Source organism: Pinus tabuliformis, chromosome 4_2, assembly GCF_031772625.1.
Source record: "Pinus tabuliformis cultivar Carrire ecotype Pingquan chromosome 4_2, CPIR1, whole genome shotgun sequence".
NCBI classification, from domain to species: Eukaryota; Viridiplantae; Streptophyta; class Pinopsida; order Pinales; family Pinaceae; genus Pinus; species Pinus tabuliformis.
In genome coordinates, this window is record NC_142304.1 from 918118766 (window position 1) to 918135148 (window position 16383).

General features: G+C 31.9%; 1 non-coding gene across 1 annotated transcript; it reads right to left on the reverse strand.

The window, feature by feature from the left end:
* Positions 1–588: 588 nt before the first annotated feature.
* Positions 589–660, reverse strand: TRNAI-UAU (transfer RNA isoleucine (anticodon UAU)). The gene has a single exon. It is a non-coding gene; the product is annotated as a tRNA-Ile (tRNA).
* Between the last annotated feature and the right edge of the window lie 15723 nt (positions 661–16383).

The window sequence follows — 16383 nt, forward strand, 5'->3', positions numbered from 1 at the left end:
ACAAAGGATGCAAGGTTTATCTTTATAGACAATTGCATCTATGTAAACTACAAATATTAAAAATGATAGGAAGACCCATCCACCAAAAGGCGAAAGTTATCAAAAGAGTATAGATTTAGAAATACAACATAGAAGGGGTTTTAAGACAATATTTAAGAGAATTTTTGGCTAAATTGTCTTAAGTTGAGACGAAAAAGGACTTGTGTATTGCCTTTAAGCGAGTGTCTCAAATTATTGTCTCTATAAAGATAATATATAACACAAGCATTATTGTCTCCTATGAGACAATTTCAGTTTTATCTGTCCGAAGACAATAGCTAGGATTAAAGACATATTATCTTTATAGAGACAATATGTCTTTAATCCTAGCTATTGTCTCTCTAGAGACAATAAAAAATTATATTTGAAAACAATACAATATCACATTTGTCTCTTTAGAGACAATATAAAATAATGAATCCAATATATATATCTATATATATATATATATATATATATATATATATATATATATATATATATATATATATATATATATATATATATATATATATATATAAAACTACAATAACATTGATTAATTCATGTTAGGGCACAGTGGAATTGAACCACCAACCTCCTGCTTATAAGGCAGGTGCTCTTCCATTGAGCTAGCACCCTTTAAAGAATTATGTGAAGAGTTATGGCTTCCAAAAATCACTTATGTGCATACCACTTCTAAAAATCAAGTACTTGGATATTTTCTTTATGATTGGGACAAACAGAATAGAGAGGTGTTGTGTGACCTTCAAATGTGTACTGTTTATGACCTGTTTTTGCATCCCATATCTACATAATAGACAATAAATTCTTTCAGCAAATGTTCAGGCTTAGGAACATCCACAATATTACTTGAGGTCAAATCAAATATTTTTTATAGCATTGAGTAATCATTGGGAACACATACATAATATAATGAAGTCAAGAATCATGTACCAAATTTACCTTAATGGTCATATCATCCCCACAAGTTACAACACATAGTTCTTTCTTAAGGTACACAAAGGCAATGTCATTCACAGAACCAATATGTGCATTAATATGCAACATTGTATTAATATTGTCACTACAACCATGTATCAAAAAAGAAATTGCAACAAAATGCAACCCATTATTGAGCTCTAATATGGACTTGTAGTTGTTGCTTCGTCTCCCAAGTCACAATATAGGAATATATGGTAACAATATTCTTGGAAAATGCCACTCCTACAAGTCATGTCAATGAACAATATATCAGGTAATAGGAAAGTGAAACTAATTTGGTGACAAAGAACTAGGACAACACTTTGTGGTGGGTTTATTAAAAATATTAATATTTATTATAACTAGATTACATAAATTAAATCTAGTTAAATCATTTTTAATAAAAATAATAATGATGATAATCTAGTTTAAATTTGCAACCTATTTAGAAGCCAAATTGATGTATCAAAACCTATACTTGTGGGTGACAAGAGACCTCCTCACAATGTTTTGTTGCTTACTCTATGAAGGTGTTCATACCCACCTCCTATGAATTTTAACTTATGATCTCCAAGGAAGAAATACATGCTCTTAACTGTTAGACACACTAAAAATGGGAATCAAAATAGGAGATTAACTTTCCAAAATTAACAAATTACATTACACTGTCTTCTTATTCGCTCAATTTCAAATATTAACACGGAAAAATGACAAACATGATGACTTGGTGCATACGAAACATGTTTGAGTGTTTTATGGATAAATTCCTTTTGCGGATAGAAGCAATCTCCCTAGATCTAGTGGCTTGATTTAGAAACAACCATGACAAAACTACAATGATTTCCTTAGAGATGTTTGAAATATGGAAGAAAGACTTACTTGGAATTCATTGTAAGCTATCCTCTTCTCCTTACTTGTAAGCTCCAACTCCAGCTCCAATTTCTAAAAGTGGAACCTGCAAAACATCCAAAACAAGAAAGAGAACCAAAACATACAAATAGAATATGCAAACATCTCTAAACATAAAGTCAAGGATTCATGTTCTACATATGCATAAAATGAGACATAGCATATATTAAAACAAGACACGTTTGTAATAATAAAAGTACGATAAGATTACAATGCTTGTAGGCTTTGACCTTATAGATATCTCCTAGCTATCTTGTCCTTCCTTTGTCACAATAACTAGCCTTCAATCACACCACAAGAACATGGATGGATAATGGACCTCTAGGCATAAATTAGCAGCATGGGGGCATCACTAAGAGTCTCCAAAAGACAATTCAAACTCTATGGGAGGTAGTGAATTTATAGGGTAAATGAGGTGGTTTCGGATTTACCATTATAGGGCTTAGAACCACATAAGGGGGAGGTTGTTGGGCCCTGAATATGTCATATCATTTAGTATATAAAGTCTCTATTCATGAGCCATCTTCCCGCATTTAAGATACTTTTCGTAGCCATTATACCATCAACTTCTGCTAAATGAACCTCTTCTACCCTATCGTTAATTATGATTGATTTCTTATCTTTTTAATGTTTAAATGTGTTTTTAACATGGTTTTACCAATGCTGGTTTACTAATGTGGTTATGTGGCCAAGCAACATGTTCCACTATGAAAATTTCTATGTCTGTATAAGTTCAGTAGTTCGGTACTTAATTATGCACTCACACGAATGAAGAGAAAAAATTCAAAATTATAAAAATATGTTTTTCTTTTCTCTGACATGGTAAATTAGGTGCCACATGGGCCTAATATGTTGGTACAATCCTTGGAATATACCCATCTCACACGTGTGGGATCCTAACACATGATTTAAGATACAACATAAAATAGGTAACAATTTTTAAACTTCCATATTTTGTATTGATTTATGTGCATATGGTGGATAATCTCAAGAATTTGAGAAATGAGTTTTTTTCACAACATATCAGTGTACTTTTATCTCAATTTGTTTCTAAAAATTCAATACCATTTAAAAGTTACAATTGGTTCTTTGAAGGATTTTTGTACAAAATTTTTGCAAAACCGAGATTAACATAGTTACCGATCAAATGAGAAGGTGAATTGGTACCCTTTTTTTGAGGTAGCAAAAAATCCCCTGATTTTGAAAAGTGGTGATGCCAGAATACACTTTTTTGTAGCATTTTTTTGGGACTTTAAATTTTCTTATGTATGAAGTATGAACATTTTTTTCAATGTTAGTGATTTTCATGTTGATTTTGAAAAGTGTTGATGCAACATCAACACATTTTTTAAAATGTTAGTGATTTTCATGTTGATTTTCAAAAGAGTTGATGCAACATCAACACATTTTTTTAAATGTTAATGATTTTCATGTTGATTTTGAAAAATGTTGATGCAACATCAACACATATTTTTAGAGGGCTTATTTTTGAAACTTTAAATTTTTTTATGTATCAAGTGTGAACATTTTTTTTGTTAGTGATTTTCATCTTGATTTTGAAAAGTGTTGATGAGCATCAACCTTTTTTCTTTAGAGGGTTGAGTTTTTACACTTTAAATTTTCTAATGAATTAAGTATGGATATTTTTTTTTAATGCTGGTGATTTTGACGTTAGTAATAAAACATAAAAAAAAATAAAAAACCATGACAAAAAAAATCAAATACAATATATATATATATATATTAAAAAAAAAAACAAACAAACAAAAAAACCTATAAAAATGTAAAAAAAAAAAAAAAAAACAAAATTAACTTGTAAAATGGAAAACAACAAAAAATAAATAAAACAATATAAAAAAATAGATTAAAAAAAATGAAAAATTTTCAAAAAAAAGAAATAATTTAAAGAAAACAAATTAATCTAAAAAAAGAAAATCTAAAAATAAAAAATAAAAAAGAAAATCTAAAAAAAAAATAAAAAATAAAAACCTCATTAGCGGGAAAAAAACTTAAAATAATTACCCCAAAAAAAAAGAAAAAAAAATCAATAAAAATAAAAAATAAAAAATATTTAAATTAAATAATTTAAATAAACAAAATTAAAAATAAAAATTTAAGAATTATTTTTTGAAATTAAAATTATAAAAATAAAGAAATATCATAAAATAAAATTAAAAGAAAATAACGAAAAAAAAAGAAATTATTAAAAATAATAATAATAATAATAAAGAAATATCATAAAAGAAAATTAAAAGAAAATAACAAAAATAAAAGAATTAAATAAAATAAATAAATAAATAAATGAATTCAAAACAATTAAAAAACAAAAAAGATAAAATTAATAAAATAAATTAAAAACATTAAAAGAAGAAAAATTTAAATTTAAAAATTTAAAAATTAAAGAAATAAATAAAATAAAATTATTAAAAAAATGTTAAAAAAAATAATTTTAAAAGAATTATCCCCTCCCCCCTTTCTTTGCCCAAATCCAAACCCACCCCCTCACTCCACACAACCGCAAACACACCCCGCTCCCACTCCCGCTCCCCTCGCCCACCCCACCCCGGTCCCCGTCCTCCCCTCTCCTCAACCCCTCCTCCCCTCGCCACCCCACCTGCTCCTTCCCCCAACCCTCCCCTTCCCTGCGCCACCCTCCCACTTCCCCACACCTCCCCCCTCGCCCCCTCTCCCTCACCTCTTGCCCCTCTCAACCCGGTCCTCCCCGCCCACATTTTTCCCCAACCAACAATCAAGAGGCCACAAGACGATTCTGGAAATCGGCCTCTTGGCCGCTCGATGTGGGCTTGGTTGGCGGGGTTGGCTGAGCACAACCCCCTCGCCCACCCGGGCTCCTAGCCTGTAGCCTCTTGGTCATTTGCTAGGGGCCCGGGTAAGCGAAGAGGGTCGAGTGGGTAGGGCCGGGGGGTGAGGGAGACGGGGGGAGTGGAGACGGAGGAGGGGGCAAGGAGGGGGAGGGGAGGGCTTGGTGGAGGGAAGGAGGGGGAGAGGAGAGGGGAGGATGGTGGCTGGGGTAGAGGAGGGGAAGGGGAGCAAGGGGGTGGGGTTGGAGTTGGGCAGAGTGAGGGGGTAGGAGGTGTTCATTTTTTTAATTGTTTTTTATTTTAATTTTAATTGTTTTGAATTTTATTTTTTATTTTAAATGTTTTGATTTATATATATATATATATATATATATATATATATATATATATATATATATATATAATTTCTGTTTTAAATTTATTTATTTTTAATTGCTTTTAATTTTTGTTATTTTTATTTTTAATTTTATTTATTTACTTATTTTTTCTTAAAATATATATATATATATAATTTTTTGTTTTTTGTGTTTTTTTTTGTTTTAATATTTTTTAATTTTTTTTTTTGTTTTATTAAATTTTTTCATTTTTATAAATTAATTCTAATTTTTTTTTACAATTTTATGGTTTTTTTTTTTTTTGTCATGAATCATCCCTTTGCCACCCTCGTTGGTTGGGCCTCCGGGTGGGTGGGGGACTCTTTTTTTTTTTTTTTTTTTAATTTTTTTTGAATGTATTTTATTTTTGTGTTTTTTTTTTTGTAATTTTGTAATTTGTATTTTTTATTTTTTTTTATTTGTTTTTTATTTTATTTTACTCTTTTTTTTTTTTTTTTTTTTTTTAATTTTACATGGTATGGCTATTTTTTATGTCATTTTTATTACTTGTTATTATTTTTTATTTTTATTTTTTTCAATATTTGAAGTTTTTTTTTTTTCTTTTGTATTTTGTGTTTTTTCTATTGGTTTTTTTCAATATTTGAATTTTTGTTTTCTTTTGTATTTTTGTGTTTTTTTTATTGTTTTTTTTTCCAATATTTGAATTTTTGTTTTCTTATGTATCTTTCTTTCTTATATATATATATATATATATATATATATTTGTAGAGTTTGTGTCAATGCTTGTCTAGCAACTTGATCCCATTATGTGCAATTTGATAATTGATTTTAAATTTTTCATTATAATGAATCGAGTTTGCACCACAATGGGTTAATTTCATGGTTGGTCTTCAAGTTTTCATTACAATGGGTTGAGCTCACCTACACTACGTGTCAATTTGATAGTTGATTTTTAAATTTTTTTTTGGCAATGTTTCAAGTTGTTTTAGGCTAAGATTTTAAAATCGCTATACATTTAACATTTAAAAAAATTACTCTTGGTATAATAACTCTTTCATTCAGGTGTTCATTCTTAAATTTTTTTAGTCATAAATCTTTTTCTATAATGTCATGCTTGAAATATTTTGAAAACTTGAGATTTTTTTTGTAGTCATAATCTTTGGTTTTAATTGCATGGTTGAAAAATTGTCAAGATTTTAATATTTTTCTAAGTCATGATATTTTATCTTTAATGCTAGGGTTGAAAACAATTACAATTTCAAGGTTTTTTAGAGACAAGATATTTTATCTTTAACAACATGGATGGAAATAGTTGGAATTATCATGATTCGAGACATGATATTTTATCTTTAACATCACGTCTGAGAATTGTTGGAATTTTACAGTTTTCCAAAGCACAAATATTTTCTCTTTAACTCCACTGCTAAAAAATGTCAAAATTGTAACCCGATCTTTTTTTTGTTATTCCAGAATAAACAATTTTTTTTTAAGGGTGTCTTTTCATCCATTTAAAAAAAAAATATTGGTTTTTATTTCCATTTAAAAAAAATGTCGAAAATTTACCCTTAAAAAAACATCGTTCTGCAATAAACAAATTTTCATTTTTGGATAGTTTTTTCATGTTTTTTTGGGGTTTTTGGGCCCGTGTACCCGTTTTGAGGTAATAGTTCCTATTTCATCGATAACTATGTTGATTGGCAAAAAAATCTAAATAATCAACTTCATGCACAATTTCCGAGGCCATGGAATCGAATATGGAAATTACAAGATAGTTTTTTGTTAATAATATGCAAAATTAGACTCCTTAGAAACATCTTTCTAAAATACATCATGGTCGAGAAGACATGGTTGTTTCTTTAACAACTATTTGTATAAAATTGCAAAAAAAAAAAAAAACAGATTTCTAAGATTTTCCTTTAAAGTTGTAAATTTGTTTTCTGAGTCTATGGGATTGGATCTTATCCTTACCCACTAATTTTAGTGTATAAATAATACCTCACAAGTCTAAGGAAGGGGACCATGAGTTTGTAATTAAATATTTTGTGAGGGAGAGAAATCATCATTTCGAATTCTTTGTAAATTGTATTTTTGTTGAAGGTTAATAAAACTCACAGTTGATGATTCATTGAGTTTCAGAAGCATTTAAACCTATGAACTGTTAGCTACCTTCTTGGTGTCAGAAAGGGCCCACTGATCCAGCTTGGTAAGCTATTGTACATGATTAGTTTAGATTTATTGTTTTTGTACTTGTTTTATTATATATGCTAATATAGTTTTCTGATTTGGTACCTATGTTATAGTCAATTTCATACAATGAAAGCAGAGTGTTGAATGTTTATGGTTAATTAGATTTTTATATATTTGATGAAGTGATTCTCTTATATGATTGATCTTGTGTGAATTTAATAGGTGTGTGGTGCACTAGTTTTCTTAGGCCATTACAAGCAGTCTGCTTTAGAGTAGTTTTATAGATTTATTAAGGTTTGTTTATTGAATTTCTAGAATTGTTTTCTTTCTAATCCCTTGCAAAATTTCTTTGATATTTATGCTTCAAGTGTGTTGCTACGAGAACAATTCACATCTTTCGTACTTCATGAGCTAGTAAATGGAAAGCCTTGAAATGATTTAGTTTATTTGAAGGAAAAGAGTAGTTTCTAGATTGTATGTTATTAACTGGATTTATTTCCTTGAGTAGTGTTATTTAGTTTTGAATGGTGTGTGAAGAATAGAATAGGGAGATTACAGTTTCTACTTTGATTCAAGAATTTACCTTTGAACCTACTTTACATCTAAGAATGTGACTAGTGCTTGGTTAATTTATTATTTAATAGATTTAGAATAAATTTCCTTTCAATCTTTTAAAGTTCATTTCGTATTCTCAACTAGATTAACTTAGGCTCTAATCCTCCATTTCTTTTACTTGCGTCTCTAAGTCTTACGATCCCAGATTCGATAATTAAATGTGGGAATTAGAATACATATAATTCCACCAACATTGCTGGCGTCATTGACGGGGAGGTGCTAAAGGGATTAGAGCATAGTTTCTTTCACAAGTTTTTTTTGCATAACCTTAGTTGCAGGGAAACTAGAGGGAGGAGAAAGACAGTAAGACGTCAGTGAAGAGCCACAAGTTCGCTTTGGTTGGGGGTTACTCCAAAGTCTGGTTGTCTCTAATTGATTTTCTAGTTTCTTTTTCTTATGCGTAGAATTAAAGTTAGTATCCAAAGCCTCATTTTTCCTTATTTTTCTTTACAAGTGTGTTTTCGTTTAGATTAATTCATGGAAAGAAGAGAATTCTAACTTGTGTGAATAGATAAATTGGTGACAATAGGGTCTTAGTAGCATGGTGGCACTTCAAGTACATGATTGATTTTCTTGTATCTGTTTTAAGTGTGTTTCCTTTCTATTTCTTTAGGATTAAAAAAAAAAAAAAAAAAAAAAAAAAAAAATTGTACTTTAAGAACTCCATACTCTAATCCATGTGCATGACATGGATTAGCAACCAACAAAAAAATATTTAAGGATGATTAAGATTTTGGGAGAACTCTCTCAAATCCTAGCAGCAATTGGGATCTATGCTTCTTAGGAAGAACAAATCTTGACAACAGTCAAGAACTTATCTGTCTCCCCAGAAGTGATAGAAGAAAAACAAGTCTAGGAACCACATCCACAGGAATATTTTCACCCTTTAACTGAAGAATCATGGACCACATCCAACAGAAAGCAACCATTAGAACCTAAGATTGAAGAATTTTCGACATGCCTATTTGTCGATCCTCTAAGTACACAAGAGCATAGTAATCTCATAATAGAATATCTACATGGCATGGTAAAGGAGGATACACTAAATGAGCCAAGTAAAGAGGTAAACCAAGAGTGTTTTGATTTTATTGAAAATTGGTTTCAATAAACTATAAGGCCATACCCCTCCTTCATTCTTTCTTACTTCTTGTCATCATCATTAACATTTTTGGTTCTTTATACTCAAGTATGCATCAAAGATTATATTTTAAAATTAAGCATGAATGCATTATTATATTTTTTATGCACATGGTTACATTGGAAATACTCCTATACTTTAAGAGAAGAATTCCCTTTTCTCAGGTGAAATAGGATAGTAAATAAATAAATAATAATTGCTGCATATAATAATTAATTTAATTCTAAAATATAGAGCAACATCTTTCTCATTTGTTTTGTGTAACTGGGGATGTTAATAGCTAAAAATAAATTAGTTGAAAATGAGAGATCTACATTCCTATTGCATATTTCTGTTGAGGTCTCCTTCAGTTTCATAGTTCTTTAATGAAGGTTGCTACTCAATCTTATTTCAAACAACAACATGATTCAAATACCACAATTATTTCCCACTTATTATTTATTTTGATAGTTAGACTTGTTTCTAGTTTTTTTATTTTCAATAAAGTAAGCTATGATAACTTTGTTTGGAATCTTATGTGAAGTTGGAAATTATTGGATTGAAACATTGTTCGGTATTGCATACCAATTGTCTAGTGCCATATCTCAACCAACCAATACCCAAAAGTTTAATTTCCAAAATTTCGGTACTTAATTTGGTACCAATACCCATAATTTTGGTACCAAATTTCTATTTTACAAAGACAAAGCAAGATTCAAGGATATTGTTCCTTTGGGATTCTTAAATATTAGAAGAAAATTTTCAAAAGTGGAAAAGACATCTTCATTAAAAAAATGGAACACTTAGGGGAGTATTTGATGACATATTTATTTTTTCCTTAAGTTGTTAAAAATGATGCATTCATGCTTTATCATTAAAGACCACTATTTCAAGAAAATGATAGAATAATTAGTCTTTCTCATAAAAAATTAATTGAATAATAATTCCAAACTATTCATAGTTGATATATCGTTTCTCTTTTAGAATTTCATTTTGCTTATTCATATATATTTATGATTATCAATACAAAACAGTTGCTCAAAATATAATTAGCAAAACATATTATGAGGATCATAACAAAGTTAAGAGGTCCATACAATGATACCAATGAAAAAAGTCAACTTGAATACTATAACCATAACACCAAAGCATGATATTTGAGCATCTTTATTAAGGCTGGCGAGAGACTTAATGAAGTCTCTGTTCATAGTGGAAAACTACTTTAAAAGCGAAATCATATATGAAAACTATGATTAGTAGGACTCTAGGTGTCTTTTGGTTATTCTTTGGTTAGCCTCATCCATCTCCCATTAAAATGACTCATTCATGATATGTCGTTGGAGTACCTATAAGTACCTTATGCGACTAAGACATTTTGCAAGTAATCAAATTCACTCTGAAATGTATCATCTTATACCTTTAAGGGGCTTTCTGAAGCCGCTCCCCCATCTACCAATTGCAAAAGCAATGTCCATAATCTAAACCTAAAATGATAGGAAACATGGGACTAGAGCCGTCAGTGTAAAATAGGTTTAAGAGGTTAACCCGTCAAGGCTATGGACGCCTGTTGGAAGCAGGTACTAACTTGTGATACCACTATGAAAAACCATTGTGGCTATGGATGCTCATGATAAATGGCACATTCTTCCTAAAGAAGTTACAACCAAACCAAGGATTGTGTTTACACGTATCATGGTTACTCTATAGTGTTACAATAAAAGAAGCATGTGTGTATGAAGTCAAGGGTAAAAATGAACTCCATAAATTTGCTGCTAAAGAATGGATTTAAGGTAACCTTGAGTCCTTTATCATTGGTTTTTCATAAAGTATCTAAGATTTAATTACCTTAGAAGTGGGACCTATGATCACATAGAATTAATAAAACTCAACTGCAAAGCTTATTTGTTATACTTGAATGACTATAAGACTTTGGGATTTGATTAGTAATAACTATTTTTTCATTGGTTCATCATTTATTGTGATCATAAAAAGCCTCATTTTCTATAAATAAGGAGATACCATTAAATTTATAAAAGGATTATCTTCTTGAGCATAAAATTGTTAAGAATTGATGAAATCATGTGTAATGAGTGATTTGGACTTTATTTTATGCTTGTGTTAGTTTTCAATCATTTTAATAAATCTGAGATGACTAATTTTTGTTCAGTATTCATCTCATTAGTTCCATTGTAATTGTCTTTAGGTTCCTTTGTACTAGATCCATCTTAGCATCCCTCCTCACTTCTTTAGTACCTCACCTTGTTTTCATGAGGATATGCAAAACCTCAAGCATGGGGGAATGGTTGTTGGGACCTGTTGTACTATGTAAAAACCCCCCATTTAAGCGAATAATAGTTAATATTTGACATATAAATGGGGACCCTTTTAAATTTTTAGCCTTTGAATATAAACGTTAACTCTACAAATTTTCCTTAAAAAACCTTTGAAAAGAGCTCATGCTTAAAGCTCTTATTGCAAATCACATCTTGCAGTTTTCCATGTAACAATTGTTAACATTCCATTGAAAATCCTAAAATGTGATATGCGATGAGGTCCCCGCTATGATTTTCCAATCACCACTCTTTAATAACACATGATCGCACTTCGTAAATCACAAATTGATAAAGCATGCCATTGTGTCACCCCTTAAGAATTTTCGAAATAATATATTGCGATTCTCGCAATCGCGTTTCACATTAACTCTGAATAATGTTATATCGCAATGTTTGAAAGTTGCGATGTGCAAATAAAGCATGAAGTGTGGGGAAATTACTGAGTTTTAATGTAATAATGAGTGGTTTGACAGATAAATTAATGTTTAGCAGCTTGAGAAGAGGAATTGATGTTTTCAAGTTATGGCTAGTTAACACTGAAATCTCATGTAAAATATTTCCACAATTCAAAGTCATTTCAAAGAACTCTCAACCTTAATTTCCCTCCATTGTGTGTGCTAATATATCTCTTTCATTTCAGGAAAGCTTCAAAAAAGATGTCATTGTGAAAGGTAATGCAAAAGCAGAAGAAGCAAAGCATTACAAAGTTTGAGGTATCATATATGTCACCTATATTCATTGATACAATTTGCAGCGTCGATGGAGGAGCGATGGCATGGGAAGTCATATATAAGAGACTTGAATATTAGCGTCCTAAAATTGTTGTCACAAAGGAAGTGACTGAGTCAATAAAACTCCAATTCAAAGATGTTGCTTGCTCCTTCCTTCATGGAATAGGAGCAAGAGCGAAAATACTCCCATACATTGATATGATTAGATGGCTGGTGGAAAATATCAGTATTGAAGATAGGCAATTCAGGAACTCAAAGATGGAGCTAATGGGGTCATTCAAAGCTGAAGACCTAAAGCAAATGTATCATATAACTGACCCTCAGGACATATATGATGAGTCATACCTGGCCAACTTCGCAAAGAAGAATGAAGAACCCTTCAAGATGATCCAGAGTTGAAGGTTCCTAGAGAACAAATTCAAGTATGATAAAACAGGTATGTATCTCGTAGCTTCTTTGGAAAATCCATATAACTATGCAGCCTCTATGTTATGTATGTTATATGGATTACCTAATAATACCAAGTTTTCCATAGAATGGATTCCTTTAATTGATGCTTGTGTCAATTCCCATATAATGAATTGGGCCACTATCCTATATGATAATCTAGCCACTGCCATCTCCGAGTACCATTAAAAAAGATCCACCTCCATAGAGAACCTTCCTCCATTTTATTTCAGTGTCTATATCATGGATGACATTTGTTTTTGTACTAAATTTCCAATCATGGGTTGGAAATGGACTTTGCAAGACCCCTACCCCATCCATCTCAGCCACAAAGATATTTGGGAATCCCATTATATACCCCATTTTTATAAAGTATGCCACGTTGTTATTTTACCATTGCATCAATTTACTTTTAATAAGAAAGCCCCAGGTTTTCTAAAAATTTCGTTATAGACCTTCTCGTAGTAGGAAAGTATTTTGTTGAAGAATGGTTTACATACATCATTTTTTTTGGTAGTACAATGGACCTGCATGTACTCCCTTTGTATGTCTCCAACAAGCTATTAGCAAGAGAAATAGATTACTAGACTATGGGTAAAGGCTTAACCAAGACCCTAAAAAAAAAAAATCATTGTGGCCATCCTTTCCCATCCAGTGTGGTTCCTTTTCGTTGGAAAATTTCAACCATGCAACCAAGGAATCATCAAGCCTAGAGAGCCTCAGGCTCCATACTCTGCCAAAAAGGCAATTTGACCTAGACAAGATAGAAACTATATTACTACTATAGTAAAGATTAATCCCTTTAATCATGAGGCTATTGATTCTAAAGATCTTTTATAATCAAATGAATCATTCGAACAACTGTTTGATTGGGCAAAGGCCAATTTGAGTACTAAATATTTTGAAAAGTTTCAGGAATTCAAAAATCAAAGGCTCAAAACAATTCCATTGCATTTGTTAAGAGTTAATGACAAGCCTACGCCTAATGTAACTATCAACAACGAAGGACCAAGTTCTCGCATAGAATCTCAAGTGGATATAAGGAATATAGCGGAATCCAGCAGAAGGTCAGCTGAAAAATAGGTCATAAGTGACCTAACTAATGATACCAATCTCGAAATCAAAAGCAACGAAATGGAACAAGAAAAGATATCTAAATTCATTGAATGACAAGAAACTGAAGAAGGAAGGAGAGCTAATCTGCCCGAGATTGAAGAGACACATAAGGAGATTCTATTCACAGATTGGGATGTGCGGATTAAGCAGGTTGATTAGCAGTAGCAAGAGTAGCAGGAGTGGAAAAAAACATAGTAAAAGCAGTAAATTACACTTTTCACACTACCAACTTGATGAAAGAAGTGTTAGAAAATTATATATTATGGAGCAATGGAACACATAAAATATTGCAGAAATATAAACACAGAAAACACAGAAAACACACAAAACAAGAGAGACACAGATATACGTAGTTCACCCAGTTTGGGCTACATCCATCCCGAATAGCCAGTCCTTCCTTTCTATTATCTAGCAAAATGAAGAGACACAACCTACAGCAAATCCATTGTAATATCCTCTGTTTTCTCTCACAGTCTCACCTCTCTGTTTCTCGCTCACAAAATACACATCTATATCTCAGCCTCAAATACAATGCCCCCATACAAAGAGAGGGGGTTGCCTTCTAGGCAAAAAAACCCTAAAATAAACATAAGTTCTACCGTCAGATCATCTGCCTAATGAATGGCCCAGATTGACTAGAAATTACTATACTTTTACAAGGCAATTTTACATTTGTTTTTAGCTTCGGGGGCGCTTCCCCCGAGCCCCCGGACCCCCCAGCCGAGGGGGATCGGCCCTCTCGGACCCCGCAGGGGGGAAAAGTCCCCCCCCCGCACCCCCCTGCATGGAGGAGTGTACAAACTTCCTGGGGTATCCATCCAGCTGAAACAAAGACCTCTGAACAATCATGCTTCACACACAACAAGAAGGTAATCTAAAGATGCTACTATATTTGAATGACTTGGATCAAAACTGGAAGGCAAAGGTGAAAACCCAAAGGGAAGCGATCACAAAGTTATCAAAGACAAACTGGGAGGCATATTGGCAATTCCTTGTCAAACATCACAACCAAATCATGACGCTCAATTTTTCACTCCACTCAACTCAAAGGATGTTTCCACCTCTCATAGATGTTATCTTCGCAGGACAGGTCAGAACACAGTTTGGGGCACCTCCTCAAGTGAAACATTTTTATGATATATGCGATCTAAAGGATAATCTAGGAGAAATCAAGTCATCTTTATAACCTCTGCTCATCAAATCACTTTTATTTTTAGAGTTAGTTGCTAATTAAGAGGAAGGTCGTTTGAAACATCCTCAAATATTTTGTATAATCTATTTTTGAACTTTATTTAGATAGTATTTATACCCTTATCATGCATCTAGAGAATGGTACATAATTTTATCAAAAACATTTACAAAGAATGTGCTTCTGTAACTTTGTGAATTCCTTGATGAAATTATGGAACATGGTCATTTCTTTTGAATATCAAACTAGTTTCCTTTGTTGATGCACTATTGTATACTTGGAGAATAATATGATTTGAAGAAAGGGGTTGATCTATGTCATTAGTCAAATGAGCAGAACCTCACACATATGGTACTTTTATATTGTATGATTAGTTTTGTTTCTGTTTAATTAGTGATAACATTTCATTTTTATGAATTGTATATGGAATATGTTCTTTATGTTATGTTTTAATTGCACTAATGTATGATGCCTAGATGAAAGTGTTTATTTTCATATATAATCATCAGATATATGCGATATTGTTTATACATTTCTTTGACTAACTATTTAGTCAAAGAAATTATCTTTACACGTTATCATCTTTGTTTAATGTGTGAATGATCTTTATTATCACATGTCAAACATATATTTTTTTAGATCAGATATCACACAGAATACCCGACTTTATATTAGATTAAGTTAGCTAGAGATTTGCACAATATAATAGGTCATTTAGTTATCATTATTCTTACTACAATCACTTCAAAAAATCCCATTCTCATTTTAAAACCCACATTGGGAAACTGGTCCCATCATCCCCAGTCGGAGCCACCACTTCAAAAGGAAAAGGAGTTGTCTTTAAGGTCCGGACCAGGTGGTTATCCCTGATGTTGGAGCAACAGAAATTTGAGGCTTCAACATTTTGGTGCTAGAAGGAGTGCCATACGACTATGAATGGCATATAAATCTAAAGATCAATTAAGAAATGTGCATAAGAGTCAGAACCCCTCCATAACTTCTACTACTTCTAGATCTTGTTAAAAATCTTCGGATCAGAAATCTGAAGTTGTAGAAACATCTCCCTCATCTCCTGAAGTATTAAGACAACACCTTCTCCAGATTACACTCCAGAGTCTCCCGAAGTTCAATATGTGATACAAAAATTGGAACAAATATCCATTTCTGCCAAGAAACCCAAGAGACCCGAAGCCTCTGAAGAATGTGTCACTTCATTATTACGACAAACTAGTGTATTAACTCGATTACAAAGTGAAAGGCTTGGAGTAACTACTTTTGAGTTTCCCATTCATTCACGATGTAAGAAAGTTTCCACATTAATATCCGAATCAGATACCAATGAGATCACCTCACCTTTCCCACCATTTACTTCCCCATTCACTTCTACTCAATCCACCTCTTCTCAAATATCCATTTCTTCAACTAGTACTTCTACTAGTAGTACTAATCCAGTAGTAATTTCTTCACCATCCATACCTACTTCTGGAACAACCTTCCCATTTTCCCAGTCTCCAACTCAAGTTATGGCCAATAAACCCGCTCAACCTTGGACAAATCCTGGCATTATACTGGTTGCTAAT